This window comes from Peromyscus leucopus, chromosome 16_21, assembly GCF_004664715.2.
Source record: "Peromyscus leucopus breed LL Stock chromosome 16_21, UCI_PerLeu_2.1, whole genome shotgun sequence".
Classification (NCBI taxonomy): domain Eukaryota; kingdom Metazoa; phylum Chordata; class Mammalia; order Rodentia; family Cricetidae; genus Peromyscus; species Peromyscus leucopus.
The window spans coordinates 72,577,150-72,590,387 of NC_051084.1; the positions used below are offsets into that span (position 1 = coordinate 72,577,150).

A 13,238-nucleotide genomic window follows, 5' to 3' on the forward strand; every position below is an offset into this window, starting at 1 on the left:
TTCTTTTTTTTTTTTTTTTTTTTTCTTTCTCTTTTTGATTCAGATGTGACGCGTGCGGCGAGCTCGCCTCCCGCACGGAGAACGTCGTGCCGGCGGAATTACCTCTGGGGTCCTGCAGGGGTCGGGGGGAGAGGGAGAGAGAGAAGGGAGAGCGGAGTCAGCTCGGACGGCGGCGCCCCGGCTGCCGGCACCTGGGGAAGGAAAACACGCCCCGGCACACGCGCCGCTGCGGGCGCCAAAAATAACGCGCGCGCGCCGGCGGCGCCCACCGCCGCGCGCCGCGTCCCCTCCGGCCCCGCGCTCACCGACGAGCGCCGCCGCCGCGTCCCCTCAGGCCCGGCGCCCGCGCGGGCTCGCTCCACGGCGCCCGAAGCGCCGGCGACCACGCGGAGGCGCGTCGCGCGGGGCTCCCGGCTCCCGGCTCCGCCCAGGCCCGTCAGTCCCCTCCGGGCTCAGCCGAGGCCCAGGGCGGCTTCTGACGGCCCCGGGCCCACCGCCACCTACCCGCGGCCATCGCCTCCCTCCCGAGCTTCGCGCCGCCCCCTACAGGCCGCGGGGACCAGTCCGGGCTCGGGTCGCCGTCCCAGGCCGGGTCAGCGGTCCCAGGTCGGACCCCACCGCCAACTGTCAGTCATCCGAAGCCATCCCCATCCCGAGGGCACAGCGTGCACGCGGGGCGCGGGCGGACTGACGGTTCTGGGGCCGTGGGCTTGGCCGCTGCACCCCGTGTCCAGCCTCAACCCGGCACTCGGAACCCGGTCCCTTCCCACCCAGCTCCCGCTGGGCTTCCTCGGTCGAGCAGACCCACTCTATGTGTAGAAACAATCCCCCTTGCGCGTCCTTGGACTGCCAAACTCAATGGACATGACTGGTTGCCAGGATCTGGGGTTGGGGTGGGATGGCTGGCAGGCATTGAGAGACGGAAGACATCTGCAGAGTTATTCGGTGCCTCTGGGTTGTCCCAGGGGTCTATCACTGTAGTCCCTCCCTGTCGTGTCCTTCCTAATCCTGCCTCCAAGGATGCTTGCTTGTCCAGCCCCTCGTGGGTACCATCCAAATCAGGCACATCTTTTGGGACAGAATCAAAAATCAGTAATGAACGTACCGTTCCCACATGCAAATACTTTCCCTAAACCTCCATTCCTGGAGCCAAGGAAGAGGGCAGGACCGTTATACAGCCTAACAGAAGCACTAGCAGAGGGCAGGACCACAGCACTGGGTGGTACCAGAGGCTCCACCCACCTCTCCATCCCAGGTACCCTGAGGGCCAGCCTCATGCCTGGCTCTGGCACCCCAGTTTTTCTCTCACTGTGCATTTCCTTTTCATTTCCCCAGGCACAGAAGACATTGAGAGCCCACGAGGACTGAACTTAGAGACTTTGCCCTCATTAGCATGATGTGGTAGCAAATTGCCAAGAGGCCTCTAAGGAAATAAGCTTCACCCTTGCCCCAGAAGCAACATCAAAATCCTTCCCTGTTATTCTTGGGGTGTCTTAATTCTTCTGATCCTCTGGCATGCTTTTGTAACCCACTGGACAACTCGAACTGGGCCAGTACACTCTGTGGATAGACAACCTTTGAATTGTTTTTCTGCCCCACCCTTCCATGCTAACTCTTTGCCTAGTTTAACTTCAAAATCTTTTTGTCTTGTGACAGTTTTGCCGGAAAAGACTCCCAAATAATTCACTTTCTCATTTGCTTTATCAGATTTGCAGTCATAATCGCCTGTCGGTTCTAAGAGAGAGGCAGTATGCAGGGGTCTTGCTGTTGAAGCTCTCTAATACTGATGTTTTCAACAGTCACCTGGAAGGTCCTGCTCCTCCTGTAGTAGACTCTAATTCTCTGCATTTTACATGTCAATAGCAGAACGCTGGGCCCATCAAAGACTCAACTCTTCCCTTGAGTGCTCTGAGCTGAGTAGGTGCACACTGAGGGTCAAACACCCAGAATGGATCTTTTTTGTTGTGATGGTGGTTTATAAAACTACCATCTAATTCACTGTCCTAATGCCCTCCAAAATGAGCACCTATCTATTTCATTCTAGATTCCCAACAGATCATATGAACGAGATTTCGTTGAAATAAACTTGGCATTTAAATTAAAATGTTCCCCAAAGCATCTTGGCAGAGCAGTAACTAATGATGGCAGAAGTCTGTGCCAGGTTTGGATTTATCCTGGACTAAGCGCTTGTCTCCCACAAGCCACTGCTCACATGCGTTAGAGAGGTCCTTGTTCCACCATCAGCCAAATGGTGGGTACCTTTACATGGTGACAGGAAGAGGCGTGTTCCTGTGACATGCAATTCTTGGCTCCCTGCGTGTTTCTCAAGCTCAAGTAAGACTTTTTTCTTCATCACAAACAGTGCAGTAAGCAATTATTTCTCCTCCTTCCTGCCTCTGCAGTTACTGAGTGAGTGCTTCCCATCGCTCCTCTTCCGTGAGCAATGTTATTAAAGAAATTGTAAATATTATGCCAAAATCCTTGCTGAAGTGTTTCATGGCATTGTAAAATTCATAGAAGTGAGAGTTAGAGCCAAAATATAGTCATTCAACAAATACTGTTAGCATTTCCTTTCGACTGGTTTTCAGAGCAAGCAATAAAATATGCTCATGCTGTTGATAAATTTGCTCCTCTGGATAACCCTAGTTGATGGCATTCATACAGTAATGGTTGAATTCTGATAAGCAATTTGTTCATGTTTAAAGTTGTCAAATACCTTTATAATCTCATTCTAACATGCTGGCAATTCACAATTTTGTCTCTCTTAGGCCTTCTTCGCATTTCAATCACCTCGGCTTTTAATTGTTGTCATTCTTAGCTAAACTGTCTTCCATTTGTTTGCATTATTAATTTGATACCTAGGCCCTGAGCTATTCAGGGTCCCTGGCACATAATAAACTTTCAGTCTCCCCAGATAACCCTGATGCTGTTTACAGACTTCTCCCTGTCACTTACACCCTGGTAGGTTATGAATTCGGATCTGGTTTCCAGTTCACAGGCTCTAATATTACGACTCCAGATTTTTTTGACTCACTGAGCACTTGGACTCCACATTATTTTCTCCTCAATGTATTATGACAACGTTGACTTCCCACGCCCCCACTCTCATCTTATTTTCTGTGTTTCTCTAGAGATGCAGTTCAGTTTCAGGGCCTTCATATTTTACTGTTCCCCACATGCTTAATGTGAAAGCTGCCTGGAACAGAAAATATGAAATGCTTTAAGGAAGCAGCAGATTATATCAGAGTACTGGTCCATACAAGGTGCCCATTTGCTTCCTGAGTCAGTCCATGCTTTTCGTTTTCATCTATTATGCCCCTGAAACTTACATTGTGTTTATTTTGTCATCATCGTTAACAACAAGAAATATGTAATGACCCTTTCTTTTTGGGCACTCTTAGGGCAAGTCAGAGCTGCCGGAAGTTCTCATCTCCGTATTCTTGCTCTCCGTTGGCACGAAAGCACCTTCAACCACTTTCCTTGGATCCGTCTTCTGCAAGTACCTATGGCTGCCAAGAAACCATGCACTCAGAGAATTGCATCAATGCTTTCCAGTCAGGGAGAAGCCACGTCGTGAATTCATTAAATCTTCTCAGTGGCTATTGAATTAGGTAGCACTTTGAGGTAATCTATTAATTACTGAGGATCCAATAAAATTATTCTATTAAAAAAGTAATAATATGCCAGGTAGACTAATACAATTCACCTCAAAGGTAACTGTTGTTTATCACACTATTTTTGTTAATTCTCCCTTATATACTTGAGTGCTTTATGTCATTATTTTATTACAGGAGTCATTGGTCATTGCAAACACAAATGTCTGTGTGGCCTGTGGGTAGTGAGAGATCTCTAGTGGACTTGTCTCATAGAGTTCTAGAATTTATAGTTTTCTACGATGTTATACTTTGCTTATAAAATACAGAGGAATATCCTGCCTGATCCGTCTATGGTTTTCTAATTTTGATAGGTCCTTGACACAAGAAGCACCTCAATGTTCTCTTGTCTCTGAGGAAGCCATGAACATACAGATGAGTGCATTGCCGTTCAACCAGTGTGGGACAGCAGTGTGCCATAGTGGGGACCCTTGTCAGCTGGTCCCTACTTCCATGGAGAAAGGCTGGCCCAAACAGACAGCTTCCTCTCGAAATTTTTCCAGAGATTTGGAAATTATTCCACAAATCTGGAATATAAAACTTGCTATGTACTCAGTTGATTTTCTTAGATATCACAAAATGAAAAAGATTTAGGGGTGTTTATTGCTAATGTTATTATTAACATTTTTGAGACAGTCTCTCACTTACTGTAGTCCAGGCTGACCTGGAACTCACTCGTCCCAAACTCGTGGTAATCCTCCTGGGTTCTGGGACACAGACTCGAGCCACCATGACCATCTTTATTCTTTGTAACGTTTATGGAAAGACATGTCTTCTCCTCTTCCACCTTCAATGGCATGATAAGCAAGAGCTTAGGAAAATCCTTCTGAATTTGAATTTTTGTGTCGTGTTAACATGACTTTTAATGACATTGATCTCCATGAATGTTAGCAGTCAGTGTCCGGTGTGCAGTGCGTTGCTCCCAGCCCACTTCCCTTCATCTACCCTTCTCACACTGTCAACCTTAGGAACGTTTCATCTCTGAAACCTGAAGCTAGGGACCCACTGTCTAGCCAGAAACTTTACCACTTCATCAGACTGTGCTAGTGTGTTCTCTGCTGCTGTAATAAAAACCGTGAGCAAAAGTCACTTGAAGAAAAGGTTTAATTTACCTCACACTTCCAGGTCATGAGTCATCACTTGTGTGAAGTCATGACAGGAACTCAAGGCAGAAGCTAGGAGCAGAACCCACGGAGGCACACTGCTCGCTAGCTCACTCACTGTCTTGTGCTCTGCTGGCTTTCTTATACAGCCCAGATCGATCCACTTGCCTAGGGACTGTGCCGCGGTGGGCTGGGCCCTCCCACATCAGTCATTAGACAGATAATCTCTCACAAGACACAGACACAGGCCACTCTTATTTGGGGAATTCCTAAACTGAAGCTTTCTCTCCCCAGATGATTCTAGGTTGTGTCAAGTTGACACTGAAAACTGAGCAGCACAAGCCCCGCCCCGGATCTCCCAAACCCACCTGCCAGTCAGCATGGCTGTGCATCCTCCACCCCATCCCATTCTCAGTCCCTCGGCTCTCTTACATTGTTTCCCTGCCCAGGGGGAAGGAAAATGCCCAACAGCACCAGGGACCCCACTGAGGGGCAGCGGAAGAAAGCCACATTCTCACTGGCATGCTAGTCCCTTCTTATCTTTGCCATCTAGTGCCCACTTTGCCAATGTAGATCTCCCCATAGATCTGATCACGGCCTTCTCTATGCACACTCCAAGCTGCCACTCAGCTGAATCAAAAAATGAACAAACAAAAAACCAATGTAGCCAAGCTATCTGACAGCCATGACTTTGTCTCTAGCAGGGTCCCCAGTGCTTTTGGACAAGAGTTTACCCTTTGCTACTGGGCACAGATCTTTGTTGTCCACACTGTTGGTCTCCCTGGATCCGTAGCTCAGCAGCTGCCCTAGAATTCTTAAACAGACAGTAAACTGCCTCAAAAAATCCACACCATTGGCTGTTCATCCACTCTGGCTGCCCTTACCTCTGCTCAACTCTCCTGTGATCTAAAGTTAGCTTCATATGAGAAACTGCATGTTAGGTGTGCTTAGGCTCCTCTGTTATAATGTGACTGATCTTTAGGAGACATAGAGTTTTGTTACTTCCCTGGGTGGAGTCTTCCATGAAGGAGTGGTCCTTACCAATGCCAAACATAAGAACAAGAAGAAATCAAGATTTTTGGAAACAGCCTCAGTCTTGATTCTAGTATATCATAGATAAACATAGACCGTAGTATATCATAGCAACATAGAAGGAGAGCAGATGCCTCGAGAGGAAGATGGGCCACAGTCCAGTGGTGGGCACTTGCCTCTCATGCCCAGCACCCCAGAGCTGAGCAGAACAAAGTACTCCAGCTGTGCTCAAGGCACCAGCTTCTTCTATGGGCAGCAAGTCTGTGGGGGTCACACGTGTGAGTGTAGGGGTCACAAGAATCGGGCCACAGTAAAAGGTTTAGAACACGTGATCAAACTCTTATTTAAGGTCCAGTGCGTGATGAATGTGAGGTGTCTGGCAGCATTCACCCATGTTGTGTCACATGACTTCACCACAGCCTTGGAGCTGGAAGTACACTGCACTCATGGAACATCCTGTGCAACCCAAGGGATGCTGTCAGGAACACCGACCTCAGAGAGCGCTGCTGCATGTCAGGAGCTGTGTAGACAGTTTCCTGCTCTTAGATAAACGGTGGTTTGATCACAGAAAACGACAACTTCTAATGATTCCCGACCACCAGTTCTTGGCGTGTGAATACCAATTCACGTATGGGATCATGTTGAATTAGAATGATTTGTTTTTAAAACCGCCATTTAAGTTGTTGATTTGAGCTTCTTTTTTTTTTTAATTGTTAAGTGAATATTGGCTTGGAATTAAGACATTTCCAGCAATTTCTGAATTGGCCCTATACATATGTCTGCCATCTTGTGCTACATATTTATGCAAAGCAGTATCCTTTGCACTGACAATCATAAAATCAAAATTACAATCAATTCTGAAAAACATTGAAGATGTTCTACATCCTGCTAATATACAGCCAAGATTTAAATCTTTATGTAAAAATAAAAACACACCATACATCCATCTCATTAGAGTGAAATTTGCCTTTGCTTTAATAAATAGAAAAATTATATGTATACCAAAGAATTGTTTTAAAATAAGTTTATGATTTATTGTCAAAAATGTTCCATCTATATTCCTATTTTAAATACCTATGCACATTTCGGGAGTGAAGGGATCAGGAATGGGAAAAGTTTAAGGAACCCTGCTCAAGGCAATGAGAAGGGCACCCAGAATCCGGGCAGGGGGCAGATGACTTTGTCAGAAGCACCCCAAGGCTGGACTCTGAGGTAGAATCACTAGGTAGCCAACTAGAATTTGCTCTGTGTGGTTTTAGTTACTTGAAAGGGATTGTGTCAATCACAGCTCCCCTCCACTGTGCCACTATGGCTAAAAGGACAGTCTATGAAGAAAAGAAGACATCCGCCTCCACACCTCACTCCTAGCCAGCATGATGCTCACAACAGCTGATGAGAGACGCCAGGGCAACGTGAACTTAGAAGAGGCCAAAGGCACCTATGGGGGCTGCTCTCCCCTAATTTCACTGGCATGGGGCAGGTCCTCCCTCTCTCCTGCCTTTTTATTCAGTCTGTTTCTGTCTCCATGGCTACCTTTCTTCCACATATTAGTATGTTGTAGACTGTCTTTCCTAAAGCCTGTCCTTAAACCATCTTTCTCTCTTCTCGCTCTCCCTGCGCTCACATGAAACGTTTCTGTCTAGAAAATATCCTGTTCTAGGATTCTTCTCTATGTCCAGGCTGCCGTGTCTGCTCTGCCTTTCTCTACTGGAACTGCTCTCACAGAGACCCTAGTGTACATCCCAGTGAACACAGGCAATGCTGTTTTTAGTTTTTATTTTTGTTGACTTTTCTGGAACATTTGATGCTAAACCCTCTATTGTTGACATGTTCCCCAGTCCTGCCAAGGTTCTGGGTCTGACTAAACCACACATCAGCTTTAATATATTACATCTGAACGCCACAGATCTATTTTCCTATACTCCATATATCATTCAGAAGTATTCAACCCACATGGTAGCCTCATTGAAAAAGTCAGCATCAATAGCCTCCTCCTGCATCTGTTGCTCCATTTAACCACTGAGGCATTAAAAATCAGCCTAGAAATGTCTCGAAAGCCCGTTCCCTCCAGAATGGGCTTTTCACGGTGCCATCACCCTCACTCCGACTTCTGCAGTTGCCTCCTAACCCTGCCTGCCCTGTTCCCTTCTAGCATCAAGCTGTGTCCCCAACTACAACAGAATGATTCTGGAGAGAGTGGGGGAAGCCACTGTTCAAAGTCTCCAACAGTTTTACTTCAAGCAAACCATTTTCTTATGGATAGTCAGGTTTCTTTCTAGTATAATCTCCTGCTTCGATGTACTTAACAGTTGCACTCTATCCTTGTGAGAAAGCCAGGTCTTGTCACCTTCAGCCTGTGGTGGCTGCTAGGTGTAGAATTCTTTTTTTCTCTCACCGTTAGAATCAGTAGACATCCTTCAGGAAGCCTAAATGTTTCTTCCTTTTATAATATATTTTAACACCAAAAATATAATTAATTACTCTTTCAAGGCCCTTGAAGCGCTAAGGACATACTTCTACAATGGCTCTCATTAAAATATACCTCCTTCATTTATTTATGAATCCTTTCCCCATATGAGTTAGCTCCCCTTAAGGCTTTTTCTCCACACTGTTAGTCAGCCCTTGACATCCCATAGGATTTACCCTCGGACTGCAGCAACCCAGGCTCTGACAGACCACAGATTGTTAGTAAATTTGTAGGTTTTAATTAATGACTATCATTGTCCCTCCACTCATAAACATTAACCATTCTCTTGTTTCCTAAGGCCCCTTCCTTGGATATGTTGAGTTTTTATAAACTCTATACATTATGCTTATTTCTATCTTTTCTTTATTTATCCCATGCAAACAAACTCCTTCATGTAGCTACTATCTGTACTTTGTGAAAGTGACTATTTGATTCTATGGAAGAAGGTCATGAGAAGTTTGGAATAGAAAGTTTATCTATTGTCCACTGTGTATATATTAACAATTCCATTAAAGATAAATTAATGGAGCAGTTCAGGCCTCACTATAGGGCATTAAAAATCCTGACCTATATTTAAGAGTAGGATATAGAAAAGCCCTACCAGACCAAACACATCACCCCTCCAGTTTGGCACACTACCCAACTCCATAATTAGAAATTCCCAGCCAAACAATATACAACACAAGAGGGGATGAAATCTCCATAAAGCTGCTGTTAAAATGAACAAATTACCTGGCAAAGGGAAGCTTCCCTAGACACTTACACATATTAGAAAAAAAACAGCCAAACTCTGCCTTGTTCATGATGGAAGAGGTACCTGGAGCCCCTGTGAGGCACAAAGGTTAGCTTAATCATGTCACACAAAGGCACCATACACTCTACCCTCTACGGGACTTAGGAAGGGACACAGGGAAGGAAGTGGAGGGGCTTGGGGAGAATGAGAAGATTAAGAGTCACATGCTACTGCTCTATAATCTGGTTTGGTGACAGTCAAGAGACAGAGAAACACAAAAGGAAGCCAGGCCTGTGTGAGCTAGGCTCAGAGGAAGTGATGGAACTGGCTTGCTACATTGGGGTCAGAGGTCACAGTGGGGAAGCTGACAGCACAAGCCACAGTATATCTTAGTTTCTGTCTTTATCCGAGTCCTGTACAAATGGTCCTTATACTACTTATATATTACTTATTATATACTGCAGGGCGGTAGCCTCATACGATCATACGAATCATTGAGTTCATATGTTATCACGTGAGTCATGGACCTTGAGCTAGAGTGGGATGAAGGGAACCTCCCCTGCTCTGCAGTCAGTCACTGGAATGCATTGCCAATGGAGCTTTGGAATTTCCTTGACATGAGAACCTTGAGAACTGGGAAGGCAGTTATCCCCAGGGTGGTAGGCAGTTCCAGCCCCAGGGGAAAGGTCATACTGAAGGACTCTGGGCTGACCTGCTGGTTCTGGGTGTTCAATCCCTGAGGTTTCAACTCTATAATTGAAGTCAAATTAGATGTCGTACACCACCAGCAGCCCCCAGTCCCCACCCCATTTTTCCCAGTCTACTTTAGTGGAATTACTGTTGGGTGTGATGCAGTAAAATGGTTTGCCTTCTTCCAAACGCACACTTCTCTCCTGTGGGGTTTTGGGGTCTTGAAACCAAATATCCTGTCGCCATGGATTTCCAGGGTCCAAGTTCTAATGGTTCACTTGACCGGCCCATTTCTCCTGCCTTGTAAAGTAGGTTCCCGTTCTCTCTCTGTCATTAAGCCAGAAATCCCAGGTTACTTGGTCAGTTATAAATGTCCTTTTCCTGATATAATAACTTCTTTGATGCTGTGTGCTCGCTGTGTTTGTGATAATCAGGAGCGCTCAGGAGTGTGGCACAGTGCTCGAGCAACGCAAAGTATGTGAAGCGATTGCCTTCAGTCTTCAGCTCTGGTACTTTCGGGTTTCAACCTATGTTGCATCCAAAATAAAGCTGTTTTCCCTTCCATATTCTACAGTATCAAACTGAGCCTTCTTGCCTCCACAGAAGCACACACTGAACCAGCTCTATGTTCTTTACCCATCCATCTCTCTACAAAGACCTTTTTAGTCTGCACTGATACTTCAGCCATAAAAATGATCCTCACTGCCTCCACTACGTCTCTTTTTTCTACTTAAGCATGTAGCTTAGTTCAAAGGTCAGCCCTAAGACCTTTTCTCTCTAGTGCTGTGTAAACATTTCAATCCAACAATCTACTGCTCCAGCTCCCCTCAATCTGCTTTAGGCTAATAGGAAGCACCCTACCTAGGTGACTCAGCCCAGACCTAAGGCACTCTGCCTGCCAGTCAGTCGCTGCTTGATGTAAAGCAAATCCTTTAAACTGTGGGGATTTTATTTTTCCACCTTGATCACCTGGGGATAAAAATGATGACTGGGCAGGGAGGCAGTGAGATGACTCAGAAGGTAAAGGGACTGATGGCCTGAGGAGTTGATTTCAATCCCTAGAACACGTGGTAAAGGGAGAGAAGCAACTTCTGAAGCAACACACACACACACACACACACACACACACACACACGCACGCGCACACAAATAAATGTAATAAAAGTTTTTTAAATAAAAATGAAAAATAGTTCGGGAGGCAGAGCCAGGTTGATCTTTGTGAGTTCGAGGTGAGCCTGGTCTACAAAGTAAGTTCCATGACAGCCAGATCTACACAGAGAAACCCTGTCTCAAAATAAATAAATAAATAAATAAATAAATAAATAAATAAATAAATAAATAAATAAGTGACTGGCTTTTATATCTGACACCCAGGATGGAGCCAATCACAAGCCTTCAAGAATGCCATGAACACTGATTTTAAAATAGCAACTTAAATCCATAAATAAATTTCCCCTAATAATCTACAGGACATTTCTGGCACACAAGACATCTAAGCCACATCAACATGTAATGTACTTTCCTTCTCACTGTTTCCTTAAAGGTTAGGTGTAATATCTTGTAACCAGCAGCCTCCTTATTTCCATGTTTAATATAATAAAATATGTGTTTCATTGTGAACATAAACACAGATTACACTGTGTCCCACTCAAGTCTGTTAAGGATGGATCCTGTTTGACATATTGACCTGGGGATTATTTGCACATCAACTTGCCCATCAGTACTCAGCTATAAAACCATTTTAGTCTTCTAAATCTAAGAAGATAATTCCAAAGAGAAAGAAACAGAACAGCGAGAGAAACAAAAGATCTCATTGAGAAAGAGGGGTACTTGCTTAACAAACAGAAAATGTCTTTGGGAAATCCACTAATCAATCCAGAAAGGCAGGTAAGGAATGGGGATCACTGGTCAGGATTGTTCCCAGTATCAAAATGAAAGAATTAGGGTTTTCCTGGGCAGCTAGCTCAATGGCCTGACTTCTAGCAAGAATAGAACAGTGGAGAGGATGAAATGCTTACTTACTGGTTCTCCTGGCAAGTCCAGCTGATTCCAGGCCTCAGGTGGGGCATACAAGAATCCTGGGATGAATAGGGCATCTGAGAGCCGCCTTACACTCAGGCTGTCACACAGGCCTTCTGAGGGGAGCACAGAGAGATTTTATGGTAGGCCTGCTTTGACATTTGGAGCACATAGAGATTTTATGGTAGACCTGCTTTGACATTTGGACGTTATGGATTTATGTCATAGAGACCTTGTGTCCAAGATCTGGAGATGGGATTCTGTAGCATGAATCTTAAAGAGTCTTATTAATAAAGTCAGACCTGGAGCCAGGTATTGGGGTGAATGCTGGAAGATCAGAGAAGCAGAACAAGCCACAGCTTCCTCCCCTCCACAGTTCCTCAGCTGATCCTGTTTCCTCAGACTGGAAGCTTCTGTGTCTTCATTCCAAATGCTCTCAGCTAAACTGCTGCTCCAAAGCCTGAAACCTTAACCAACTAAAAGCTTAACCAGCCAAATGCTTCTAGTTTCTGGTCCTCACTCCTTATATACCTTTCTGCTTTCTACCACCACTCCCTGGGATTAAGGGCTCGCTTTCTGGGATTAAAGGCGTGAGTCACCATGCTTGGCTGTATCCTTGAACACATGGATTTCTGCCTCTGGAATGATAGAATTAAAGGTGTGTGCTACCACTGCCTATCCTCTATGTTAAATATTGTGGCTGTTCTGTCTCTGAACCAAGATAAGTTTATTAGCGTGCACAATATTTTGGGGAATGCAATACCACCACAGGATTCCTTTGTTGTTTCAGCCTTTGGTCAAGTGAGGACAGAAGAATGAGGCAAGGGGAGTTAGAGTCCACACTGACAGCAAAGCACACTCACCTCCCTCTGAGCCACTCCCTCCCTTGTGAGGGACAGGGAAGGGACAGGAGCAGAGCAAGGACAGAACTGGCACAGTGCATACATTTATTCCTGTTCACAGAGACACTGAGACACAACTGAAATATGCAGCCCATTTATATCATGACTAGGCAAACCAAGCGGGGAGAGAGAACAGTCAGGATGCCATCCACAAAAGCACAGTCCTAACATAATGGGTAGATATAAGATATCACAATCATTTCCAAAGCACTGGGACCCAAGGCAGCCAGCTATTGCTTTACCAGGGCACCAAGGCTTGGAGAATGTCCATCTCCCCATTCTTCCCTCCTTTCTCTTCCTGAGACCATGCTACAAAGAGACTCTTCTGCATATTCAAACACCATGGCCCTTTTGGTGCAGCAGTGAGGCTCAGTGGAAAAGCAGTGAGTTCTTATCAGGCACCTGTTTATTCCAAAGGCTTCTCAGACTCCCTCCTTTCGCCCACACAGAGACACTCACGAACACTTACTGCTGTTTTCTCCATTTTATGGAGAGAATTAAGAAGACAGGAAGATGAGAACGGCTTGACGTAGGAGTGGGAGCCAAAGTCAGATCTTAGTTTGCTCCGTGTGGGTTAACCCCACCCTGCTCCACCAAAGACAGCTCTATGACCTGGAAAGCACAGAGAAGACTCCCTGC

General features: G+C 45.6%; 1 long non-coding RNA gene across 2 annotated transcripts; it reads right to left on the reverse strand.

The window, feature by feature from the left end:
* Positions 1 to 3: 3 nt before the first annotated feature.
* Positions 4 to 1,120, reverse strand: LOC114702175. Of its 2 annotated transcripts, none has more exons than XR_005090195.1 (2): positions 809 to 1,120; positions 4 to 112 (listed from the first exon to the last, which is right to left on the reverse strand). It is a non-coding gene; the product is annotated as an uncharacterized LOC114702175 (long non-coding RNA). The 2 variants fall into 2 exon arrangements; XR_005090194.1 differs by lacking the exon at positions 809 to 1,120 and adding an exon at positions 505 to 774.
* Positions 1,121 to 13,238: the final 12,118 nt, after the last annotated feature.